Below are 12,415 nucleotides of genomic sequence, written 5' to 3' on the forward strand. Positions count from 1 at the left end.
AAGGACAAATATTATGTGCCACAGATGATTTTCGAAAATTCCGGAAGACTTAAACATGACAGCCACGTGTATTTCCGGTCTCACCACACTTCGGCCCTCTGTAATACGAACAATTAAATGCGTGACCGACAATGGAATCGAACGTCTGCATTCGTGCACAGGAACACAATGCTCTAACAACTAGTCCACGATTGCACATGCATGCTTTGCAGGTCACGTGCGTCACCTGCGAGTTTCTCGCTTTCTTTCCTCGTCACAGCTCGTGCTTAGAGACGCCGTCTCCGAAATGGGGCCAGAATCCTCAGCGAGCGAGCAAGCGGGTGAGCGAAGCAACTTTACTAGGAATGCCTGCAGAACGATTAGCCTTCCCCTGTAAGACAGGCGTCACCGTGACTCTGCCATGACGTCTTCTCGGCGTGTGGCGGCTTTACACCGGCTGTGGCAGCACTACTCCCTTTGGTCGACCGCACCTGCCTTCTTTTGGGGTGGCAGCCTCCTTGCGGTTTCGCTCGATCGTTGCCTTTCAAGGGCCACCGAGATCTGCTGGACGGCCTGGGCTTGGACCTCTTGATCGTAGCACCTCGTTGCGGACTCGAGCCGCGGCGGGATTGTTGTAATCGTTGTAGTTTCGTGAGGATTCTTGGCACAGTCCCAAAGGATGTGAGCTGCAGTGACTCTTTCCTTTCAGCACACACAACACAGGTCACTCACATAAACACAGGGACACACGTGCCTCATTATCATCGGGGTGAGTAACGACCCCATCTGAAGTTATCGATATAACACCGTTTTCTTCCGGGTCAAGCGTGGATGAGCTGGCGGCATAGTCCTTCTGTCTAGTTTGTACCATTTCAAAATTTCGTTGTAGGAGGTCATTCCCCAGTACTTGCGCCGTATGGCAGCTCACACTACGTAGAAACTGCGCGACACTCTACACCCTCGAGGATCGGCCCAGGTTGAACAGGTTTTAGGGTTTCGTCGCTGGAGTGCAGATATCATTGTCGTTTTGCCGTAAACCACATCAAATAGTATGCAGGTACGTACAATGACGTAACAACGCGCGTTTCTCTCGCGGACGCTCGCCGAGTACCTATGCCAAACCGAACATTCGGCATGTCGTAAGCTCGCGTCGAACGGCCCGAGTAGAAATCATGCCGTAGCCGTCACGCGATAGTCGTCACCGCCGTCTCGCTGCTGGCGTCACATTCATGTTCGCGTCAGACACACGGCTGTTTTTTTTGCACAAACACGTCGGTCCAGGTGCTAGTGGCTTTGCGTTATCCCAAACGATACTGGGTAGACAATACGCGATAAAATGATTCGCATAATGGGCATTGCCAGTGTCTGGCATCTGCTTTATTTTTAAGTGCTGGTGTTCCAAAGTCCCAAAAATAAACAATGATTCAGGAGGGACACCTTTGTGGAGTGCTGCGGACTAAATTGGACCACATGGGGTTCTCTAACGTGCACCCAAAGCACGGTGCGAGAGCGTTTCTCTATTCCCCCCAAACCGCAATGCTGCCGCCGCCGACGGGATCAAACCCGTGGCTTCGAACTTAGCAGTGCAACCTCACTGAGCTACCACAGTGGCTCATTCGTACGTTGCGGCGAAGAAGCTCAGTGTACACGTAAAAAAGAAGCTACCAAAGTTGCACGTCCTTGTCGCGGGGAAGCGTGCAAATAGTGGTTGGCAAAACACCCGAACAAGTGCGCATTGTGTAAAAAATACCTGGATCCAAAGACACCGCGCCGAGTCTGCCGAGTGCTCAGTCACTTGACGGTGGGCTTTCGCGCACGAGCTACACTGCGAAGACAGGAGACTTAACGCGTCGCCATTTTAATATTGCTCTTGTTGGTTTAAGAGATTCCTTGTGCTGTTGTTTTTCGTGTCTTTACGAAGCGAGTGCACGCCGTCCATCGCCTAAAACTCAACCCTTTTCACCAATAAAATTCAGTTGAAAGTTTGTTCCTGGGTGTTCGTCAAGTCCCCCGCCTTCGTTCTCTTGTGCGCAAAGGTCAACCGTCATGGAATGTTACTAACCCGCCCAAGCCAGTCCAGTACCCTAGAAAGTCGCGTGTTGGTTGACCGATTTTTGGAGGCACGGGATGAAAAAGAGAGTTGACGTTGCGTAGGCTGACTGCGGGATATACTGATCCATCCCAGTTTCATTGCTCCCTTTGTCCTTTCTCTCTCTCTCGCTATTTTAAAAAGGAAAATCTCATTGCGGCATATGTGGCGCCTGCATGCGCGGCTGGCCGCTATATGCAGCAATAAGTGCTGCCGCGGCTGCCATTTGTACGTGTATTACACTATGGCACACGTAGAGGGTAATTAAATTAAGCGGCAGTTTCGGTCTACTTGTGAGTGACCTACAGCTTTAAAGTTTATTTATTTATTTATTCCAAATACCTGCCGCACCCGGAGGTATTATTGCAGAGAGAAGGGGGTGAGGATACATGACTAAGTTAGTTGAGCTCTTGTGACTTTGTTATGGTTTTGATAGCAAACAAAAGCGGGGCATTGTGCTTTTTGTGAATATTCGTAATAAAGTATGCGTGCTAGCAAAATCATATTAACGTGAATGTATCAATTCGATTAGGTTTTGTAAAACAATGTGTTGCGTTTGAAACGCTGGTAACAAGCATCCGCCAACATTTTCATTACACTCAATTTCAGCCATTTAAACTTATGGTACTCTGTGGAACCAATAAAAGATTTTGAAAATAGCTTCCGCGTAAACCATTTTTTTAGATAAGAATAGCACAAAAATTTATATATAGCCTTTTGTGATTATGCGCAAACATGTACCGGGTATGCATATAAGCACATTAAAAAGGGTCACTGTTTGTCATAAGGGTATCTTTTTTCATTCTACATATATTATTTTCGTTGCAGGGATCAGCAGTTGCCTTTAGCAATTGGACAAAGCAGTATGGTGATATAGTTGGGTGAGTCTGCCTTTTTCATACTCTTGGTGCAGCATAATCGATGTTATACCACCTCGCGTAGGACGCGTTAGTTTTCTCATCTGTTGACTGGTGGGGAGCCTCCCATATGTGGTAGACGTTGGGAAAGGCTGACCGTCCTCCACGACTTGTTGAAATGCCGGGGAGCAAAAGCTGCACGAAAAAAGCACTTTCTTCTTACCCAACAGCAGCTCCCTTCCCTCCGTTGAGCAGTGTGTTTTGGCGTAAAACAGTTTTTATTGCGATAGCAATTGTATGGACACTCGAAGCGCATTTCTGCCGTCGGCGTCGGCGTCGGCGCCGCCATGAGGTTCCGTATAAAGTCCAAGGGCGATAACAGCGTGGCCGCGCGCCCTGCGCACTATCTGCGAGTGAAGTCGTGTGAAGGGAGCCGATGATGGCGGCTTAATCTCGCCCTCGCGAAAGGGCCGATATCAAAGAGGAAGCGCGCCGTCTTCATTCGCGTTCGAGGCTCCCAACGTGGCGGGGGGGGGGGGGGGAGGGGCTGGGGGGGAGGAGAGGGAGGGGGTGGCGTCCTTTCCGTATGTTTAGAGCGATCTGCACCGGGGAAGAAGTCAAGGTATGTACATCGCCGGCTCGTTGCTTTGGGCATGCTCTCTGTCTTGGGCGCTCGCATTGCGTTGAAGTGGTAAACACCACGAATGTCACTTCGCTCGCTCTTGCTGCCGCGTTTGCTCACGCCAGCGTTTTGACGCCGAGTTTCCGCAGTCATGGAATGCACATGATGTGTTCACGCTTGCTGTGCTCGCAGATACCTCGCTTATTAATTTAGTTAGCAAACGAACGTTGACAACTGATACGACCGACAACGGTAATATCCTTACTTCGTATGGTTGTCTGCTAATTTGCTCTCGCAATCGATGCTTCGCCTTTCGGGCGAAACGGCATGTTTTTTGAAACTGAAGCAGTTCTACATTTCTTAAGTGACGTTATGTTATATGTAATAAGGCCAACATATTTGCAGCAGATTCTCTTACCAGAAGCTGCTGCTCCAATAGTTGCTATTTCTAGGCGACCTGCCTCCAGGCCAGTGCCTTTAGGACTCCGATGAGGCAGTAGTTCTGCGGGCACTGACACCTTTTATGGTCATAGCCTACTGTGTATTTTGAAGCGTAACTATTTTATGCTTTATATAGCAACTGTTTTTTAGGCATATATACAGCTGTATGACACCTACACTTCGGACTTCATTGTACCATTGAAGAATATATCAGCTGCTCGGCGCTCTTTGGCCAGAACTGGCCCTTGCACCATTAAACATCACCCACCCATCACCGTCATGATGACACGCTCGTTGTATCAGACTGACAGTGCGTCGCAAATGTTGGCCACTACTTTCAAGAAATTCCCACGCTCAGATTCTTTAAGCATGTTCTCATATTACAGCTATGACCACTGCTTGGTCAATGTTGCGCGATGACACCTACAAATGAAGGCGCAATGATTGCAAGAGTGTCACCCACGAATCGTTATAGCAGTTTGTGAAACACTGGCAAAGGAAATAAACATATGTTGTTCTGTGTATACGGCACTCCAACGTGCTGGTCTGGCCTTCGAGATCGCAACGGCACTTATGATTACGGTATCCTCGATTCTGGCAAATCAGTTCTGCGGTAATCCATGAAGTGGAGGAAGTTTTATGGAAGGAAACACTTTCATCCAACCAGAAGAAGCACAACACTGCAACCTAGAATCTTGTTCTGTACATCTTCAAGTTCCGCCATTTTGTCAAATTCTGTGATGTCGGTATTTTGAGCCGATCAAAGAGGTCGTAGCAGCCTTGTGGGCAAAAAAGAACTGGGAAGATGGTAAATGGGACAGTATGGCATGTTTTGACGATGTTCAGAATAATAGAGCTTGCACAAGTTACAAAGAAAGCTTCGCAGTTGAACATTTTTACTGGTCCGTGGGGATGGAAACTGGGACCAACTCCTTTCAATAGCCGGCCATCTGAGCTACGAAGCTTTCCTGTACGCCTGTACGGGTTGATTCTTTGTCGGGGTACTCGAATGTAAATGCTTTTTTTATTACAGCGAAGCTGTTAGCCAAGGTTTGCCTTGTGGGCAAAAAAGAACTGGGAAGATGGTAAATGGGACAGTATGGCAGGTTTTGACGATGTTCAGAATAATAGAGCTTGCACAAGTTACAAAGAAAGCTTCGCAATTGAACATTTTTACTGGTCCGTGGGGATGGAAACTGGGACCAACTCCTTTCAATAGCCGGCCATCTGAGCTACGAAGCTTTCCTTATGAGAAGCCTGTACGGGTTGATTCTTTGTCGGGGTACTCGAATGTAAATGCTTTTTTTATTACAGCGAAGCTGTTAGCCTCTCGGTCGTCATTTCTCGTGACGTCGTCCGTGGGCATAAAAAAAAAAAGCCTCAGCAACAGCAAAGAGAAGCTAAAAGGGGCATACATTCTTTAGCATCACGCATACAACATACAGAATAGCATTCGTTTCAATAAAGTGGAGCGCAAAACAAGCATCCGAACTAATATAAGTGTTTATAAGGTGCTCCTGAAAACAACGCGAAGCACGTATCGCTCCCCGTAGACGTTTCCCGGTAACGATTACTGTTGCGCTAGCTGCCACGGCGATGGCAGCTTGCGACGTGGGAGGAGACGTTACAAAATTTCGTATATAATAGAACCAGCCTAGCAACTGATTTCATTTTAATGCAGCACCGTTATGAGTAGGAAACGCGTGATCAGGACTCCAGAGGAGCAGTGTGAATATGAGGAGCGCCAAAGGGAAAAGGAAATGGCAATATGACCAGTGGCGGCGTGCTGTCAAAATTCTCATTACTCCCATTACTATCCTTACTCTAAAGCAATAAAGCATTGCATACGCACCTCACCAGTTGTATTAATGGTTTCAAACAGCTTCGCTGTGCGTCTACATTTGCAGGGCCGTAATGGCGAGCCAATTTATTTCATAGAAAGATTTCCACATTGCGGATTTCACCAGAATTGTTCTTACCATGCCGGGATGTGAATTTCGTCAGAAAAATATCTGTTTAGTATTTTTCACGGACTTGCGTAGAGAACGTTGCTGAAACAGTGGAAACTTTAAAGAAAGTCACAGGCACGCGCGGCACATGCAGTACATTCACAGCTTAAACTGGAAGAGCAGCTCCATAGGAGCTCCATTACCGGCAGCATGCACTAGAGGGTTTTGGCGGCGAAGTCTCTTCGCGTTGTTCTCACGACAAAGATCTGAACTGTCGGCTCGGCGTCGACGCCGAGCTGTAGTTTGTGTTTCTCTCTGCACAGTAGTCTGGCGAATCCGACGTTGCCTGGTTGCAGCCGCGCGCGGAGCTCTAAGATTCACTTCTTCAGCAGCGTTTCGTACCTTGCGAGGAATCGTAATAGCGCGAACGAAGAGTAAACACAGGTATCCAGGCTAAGGGGCGCACATGTCACATCTCTTAGCACGTGGCACAATAAAATACTGTTGATGATGATGATGTTGATGAGGATTTATTGACATCCACCTTGAAATGGGAAGGAAGGAAGGAAAAAGTGGAGAAGGAAAGGCAGGGAGGTTAACCAGCTTAGGTTAACCGGTTTGCTACCCTACACATGGGAGCGGGATGGGGGGATGAAAGATGGGGAAGGGAGAGAGAGCACATAACACAGCACACACATCGTCAGTTAGAGTCCATCACTCTTGCGTGGTACGTGATATCACTGTCACAGCCGCTCGTCCAATCCCGTCTCTTTCAAAAATCGAAGTATTCCCTTCGTCGCCTTCAGCTGCGATGTCTTCGGTCGGCGGCATGTGAAAATCGTTTCGAGGTACAATGGTCTAGTGTCAAGGTGCGCTAGAACAGATGCTAGGGACTGTCGCTGAACATTATATTCAGGACAGTCGCACAGAATGTGTTCCAGCGTCTCCTCGCAAAGACAGGCATTGCGGAGAGCGTTGTCGACCATTCCAATGCGAAATGAGTAAGATTTCGTGAAAGCCACCCCTAGCCATAAGCGATAAAGCAGAGTGGTCTCTCTTCGGCGAAGTCCGGTTGGCATACAGACATGCATCAAAGAGGGCAGGTAGTATTGACGGTTGCTCCGGTTGGTCTGGCTGTTTGGTGTGCACCATAGATAGAGCGTGATCTCCTGTGTAAGCACGCGAAGTCTGCTAGCTGCGTCGGACCGTGAAAGTCGTATGGCCTCTTCTCGTGTGTCTTCAAAAGCTACCCGAGCTGCATTATCGGCGTCTTCATTTCCTATGACGCTGCAGTGACTTGTCAGCCACTGAAACGTCACGTAGTGTCCTTTCTCCTGTGATGTATGGAGTAGGCATCTAATATCGAATACGAGCTGTTCGAATGGCCCGTGACGCAGAGCTGATAGCACAGATTGTAGGGCTGCCTTTGAGTCGCTGAAGATTGACCATTCTCGAGGTGGCTTCCGATTGACGAAGCAAAGTGCAGCGCGAAAAGCAGCTAGTTCCGCAGATATCGATATTGTTGGGTGGTCAGTCCTAAAGCTGATGGTAATAGCTTTTGCTGGGCAACCACAGCATCGGACGAACACTGGATATTTGTGGAGCCATCAGTATAAATATGTACACTGTCCGCGTGCCTCTCGTGGAGAAGAAGCAGAGACAGTTGTTTCAGCACAGGCGACGACAGCTCAGACTTTTTCCCGATTCCTGGTACACTGATATGGACTGTAGGGCTGATAAGACATCAAGGGGGTTTCGATGGTTTAGATGCAGCGGTGAAGCCCGAGGGAAGTTTATCGTTGTACGTGACGATAGTTTTAGAAATTGATGCTTGGTGCCTGTTTGAAAGTAGTGTTGCAAGGTGGTGATAGGGCGCACGTGCAAAATGTCCGATGTGCGTTCTCAGGGCTTCCACCGTAATGTGACTTCGCATTGGATGGGCCCAAGCAATCGCAAGAGTTGCCTCTGTTGACGTGCATCTGGGCAAACCAAGGCAGACTCTGAGTGCTTGAGCTTGTGCTGCCTGCAGAACACGAATATTTGTCTTGCAGGTGTTGTTTAGTACAGGTAGACTATATCTTAAATAAAGCCAGAAAGAGCTCTGTATAGTTTCAGCATTGTGTCTACTGACATCCCCGACGTCTTTCCTGTCAAACATTTAAAGAACTGGGAAGTTGCTGTCAGGCGCCGTTTCATGTAGGCCACGTGCGGGCTCCAACAGAAGTCTCGGTCAATAATTACGCCAAGAAATCTGTAGGTTCTGACATAGGAAATGGGCCGCCCATTGATTGAGATGACATAAGGCATCATCGGTTTGCGAGTAAATGCCACTAGTGCGCATTTTTCTGGTGATATGCTGAGACATTGTTTACACAAGTAGCTCGCCGTCAAAGTTGCCGCTCTTTGAAGCCGCGCACGTATCTGAGGACGTGTGATTGCCGAAGTCCAAACACAGATGTCGTCAGCTTATATTGAAATTTTGATGGTAGTTGGCAAGTATTCAGCAAGTCCGACAAGAACGAGGTTGAATAGCGTCGGGCTGAGAGCACCGCCTTGAGAAATGCCCCTGCTGGTGTAGCGTCGCGTAGTTGGGCCATCGTCAGTTAACACGTGGAATGATCTTGCAGATAGGTAACTTTCAATCCACAAAAAGACTCGACCACCTAGGCCAACCGCCGCAAGAGCGTCGAGAATGGCCTCATGTAATACGTTATCGTATGCCCCTTTCACATCTAAGAATAAAGCTGCAGATAGCCGCTTACGGGGCCTTTCGTGCTGTACATATGAAACAAGATCAACTACATTGTCGATGGAAGAGCGGTCACGTCGGAAACGTTTGAAATGGGGCCTTGACAAATGGTCGCCTAGTCTGCTTGAGTTAACCAAGTCCAGTCACACGCAGCATGCAACTGCTACACGCAACTTCTATATGTCGGGACATCTGGTGGAATACAACGCACTTGCAATAGAAGGTTTGCGCGTATTGAAGGTACGCGGCTCAAATGTCCCATCGGGGGACAAATGGCCCGATACGATGCTAATGATGGTGATGATGATGATGATGATTCATTGGCATTCCCTTTGGAACGATGCCATGGCTAATCAAACAGTCACCTAGACTACTTGATTTAATCAGGTCTGCTATACATGTTTTTCGTTCTAGCATTTTTTGTAAAAATCTCATTAATCTTCTTTTTTCTTTTCAAGACATCTCTAGCTACCTTATGCCGCTACCTTTGGAACTGCTACATAGTGCGGCATGTGGTGCAATCATATGCTACGGCATATTCTTACACCAGGTGTGCACCTATCGATGTTACGCGGCGTGCATGACACAACGTGTGTCTCGTCGCGCGCGAGGACCCGCATATAGGGCATGTTTCCGCTGCAAGCTAGCAAGCCCTGGCCTTGCTCAGTGTAGAGTGGCGAGCTCTCGCGCAGTGCGCCTTGATTTAATCCCGGCGGGAACTTGGGATTCGTTTTGTCATTGTCGGCTATATCTGCGGCGGACACCGGCGGCGGCAGACAACATTGCCAACCGAAGCGGCTATTGGACTAAGCCCATAAACCTTGCGCTGTAAGAAGAGCAGAGCCTGAGGTAACTTGTTGTTCAGCGCCAAACTTCCACAAATACTTTATTACCTTCATCAAGGTAGAGACGAGTTCTCTTCTTTTGAATGTATGAAGAAAAGTCATCTTTCGGAAAGTTTCACATGGACCCGAGGGTATTCTGTTAAAGTACACTCTTACATGACTGTGAAGTGTTGCACTGTATTTTGGTTAGTCGGTTTCACTTGTGTGGCACGAAAACGTTTCGAAGGATGCAGACAACCTGGTGAGGCGTACGTTTGCTCATGCGATGAGGAACACAAACAAACAAACAAACAAACAAACAAACAAACAAACAAACAAACAAACAAACAAACAAACAAACAAACAAACAAACAAACAAACAAACAAACAAACAAACAAACAAGCAAACAAACAAACAAACAAACAAACAAACAAACAAACAAACAAACAAACGAACAAAAACCGCCTGCTGCTTATACTGTGATGGCTGTGATGGCTGCAAGCGCGTGCGTTACGCAACCCTTTACACTCTCATTTGTCTAAATGACGTTTCTGTCTTTCGCGATTTCTTACACACTGCGATGCGATCGCGTAAGCTCACCTCACCTCGAGTACTCTGTTGAATACCTCCAAAGTGCATGAAGTGTGCCTATAATGCCATGAAAAAAAGCCTGACTGATGGTGGGATTGAGTCTCTGTCCTCCAGCACAGCAGCCCATCGCACGCTTCTCTCGTGCCACAGTCACGTTTTTGAAATGTTTGGCTCGCGCGCCACGTGGCACTTTCTCGCATTCTTCCATCGTGACAGCTAGAGCGTTGAGTCACTGTGTTAGACTTGACTGCTTTAGGAATCGGCCCAGATATTATAGCGTAAGTTGTTATGGGCTCATTCAAATAGCCGTTTCGGTTGAGCGGTAGCGCCCGCCGCGAATGATAAAAATAACCAGTTTCCGCCATGGTCGAACCCGGGTGTGCAGCGCAGGAATTAGCTGCACTTCCACTGGCCCACGCCAGCACGTGCTAGCTTGTAGCCTAAATATGCCCGATACATGCATCCTAGGACGGGATGAGACTGGCGATGTGAAATGCCCGCCGCGAGTAGCGTCAGTACGTGTACGCTTTGCATTGCAGTTGCATATCATTGCACCAGGGGGTCCACCATGTCGCAGTTGCACAGGTAGCGGCTCAAGGTAGATAGTCTGGGCGAAAAAGAAAATTAAGATGCTGCATAAGAAATCCTAGAATGAAAAACAAGCATGGCATACCTAATTAAATCAAGCAGGTTAGGTAACTCTTTGTCGCCACCGCGTTTTAAAGCAGATGCCAATGAATCATCATCATCATCATCATCATCATCATCATCATCATTAATCGTATCGTGACACTGGTCACGCAATGGGAGATGTGCGTCGCGTAGCGTCGATACGTGCACACTTCGTGTTACAGTTGCATATTATTACACCAGGTGGTACGTCACTTTGTAGTTTATAGGTAGCGGTACAAGGTAGATAGAGAAGGTTTGACGAAGGAAAAGAAGATTAAGGGGCTATATACAAAAATGCCGGAGTGAAAAGCATGTATAGCATACCTGAATAAATCAAGTAGGCCAGGTGTCTGTTTCTCACTGCCCCATTTCAAAGGGAATGCCAATAAATCCTCATCATCATCATTAGTACGATATCGGGCCGCTTGTCACAACTTGACATACACGCCATGCGGCATCGATATCTGCAAATTTTGCATTGCAGTTGCGTTGTATTCCACAAAGTATCCTCACATGCAGCAGTTGCATCTAGCTGTTGCAATTTTCATGTAGCCGGACATGGTCAACTCAAGCACGTTAGGTGACTATTCGTCACCGCCTCGTTTCAAAGGGGATGCAAATAAATGAGGATGATCATCATCATCAACAACGACAGCATCGTATTGCACCACGGGTCAGGGGATGTCACATGTGCGTCGCGTAGCCTCGATAAATGTTTTCACTCTTCGGCACACGTTATGGCGCCTCCTCGAAAGGCACGAATCCTCAGGTGCGTGCTGCTGAAAAATGGAGCTCCTATGGAGGCACTCCTGCAGCTAACGTTGCGAGTCGGTTGCGTGTGCCGCGCGGACCTGTGATTATTTTTTTAGAGTGCCCTACCTTTGGGGTCGGTCCACATTTTTCGTCTTTCGGACACTTGGAAAATGTGTGAGGTCCGCCTATAATGCTGTCCCATTAAAATACCACACTGCAGCAATGTTTCTTGCACAGAATTTACTATCTTTTGTTATGCTGCGAGAGCAGCAGGCTCACCGCTGCCAACCGCCATCTACTGCAAAACGTGTTCTTTCCCGGTATGGCCAGAACGAAGCCCACATGTGAACACACACACAAAAAAAATAACGATCGGTCAAGGCATCCGGCATTCGTCCCCACCATATTTGAGAAGATCGGAAGCTTCCACTTTCTCAAATAACAAGTAATAGGCTACCTGTCAAAATGGATGCAAATCCACTCGTCGGCTTTCGACACAAGCATGCGGGTTTTCTTGTTTTGAAACGCAATCGAGAGCACGGCAATCCAGACCCGCAAGCGGGCAGTGACTTCATTTTCTTTTCATATTACGTCGGCTCTCATCAGAGGCAGCAAGAAAGAATCACGTAATTCAAACTTCCTTAGTGGTTTCTGAGCACGTGCTACAAGTTTTCGAGGAGGACTTATGCCCCTGAACGATAATTTTGGAAATCTCACAATTATACGTGAATAATTAGCTGACTAATCCAACATAAAGATTGTCTCCGTAACTCAAGACAACTAACAACACTGAACTGTTGGTCTCACTCGTTTAACATGTAACACTCCTTATTTAATGTTTGATTATAGTTAGGTGGAACACGGGGCCTAACTTTGCTTTTTCTTCTT

At 47.5% G+C, this 12,415-nt stretch overlaps 1 protein-coding gene across 1 annotated transcript in view; it reads left to right on the forward strand.

The window, feature by feature from the left end:
- The first annotated feature begins 2,899 nt into the window (after nucleotides 1–2,899).
- The window catches only part of LOC135907460 (cytochrome P450 3A24-like), an 88,634-nt gene continuing 79,118 nt past the window's right edge, over nucleotides 2,900–12,415 (forward strand). The window contains exon 1 of the mRNA XM_070536875.1: nucleotides 2,900–2,949. The gene's annotated coding sequence lies outside the window, so the exon portion shown is untranslated. The remainder of the gene's footprint in view (nucleotides 2,950–12,415) is intronic.

The sequence above is a fragment of the Dermacentor albipictus genome, chromosome 1 (assembly GCF_038994185.2).
Source record: "Dermacentor albipictus isolate Rhodes 1998 colony chromosome 1, USDA_Dalb.pri_finalv2, whole genome shotgun sequence".
Classification (NCBI taxonomy): Eukaryota; Metazoa; Arthropoda; class Arachnida; order Ixodida; family Ixodidae; genus Dermacentor; species Dermacentor albipictus.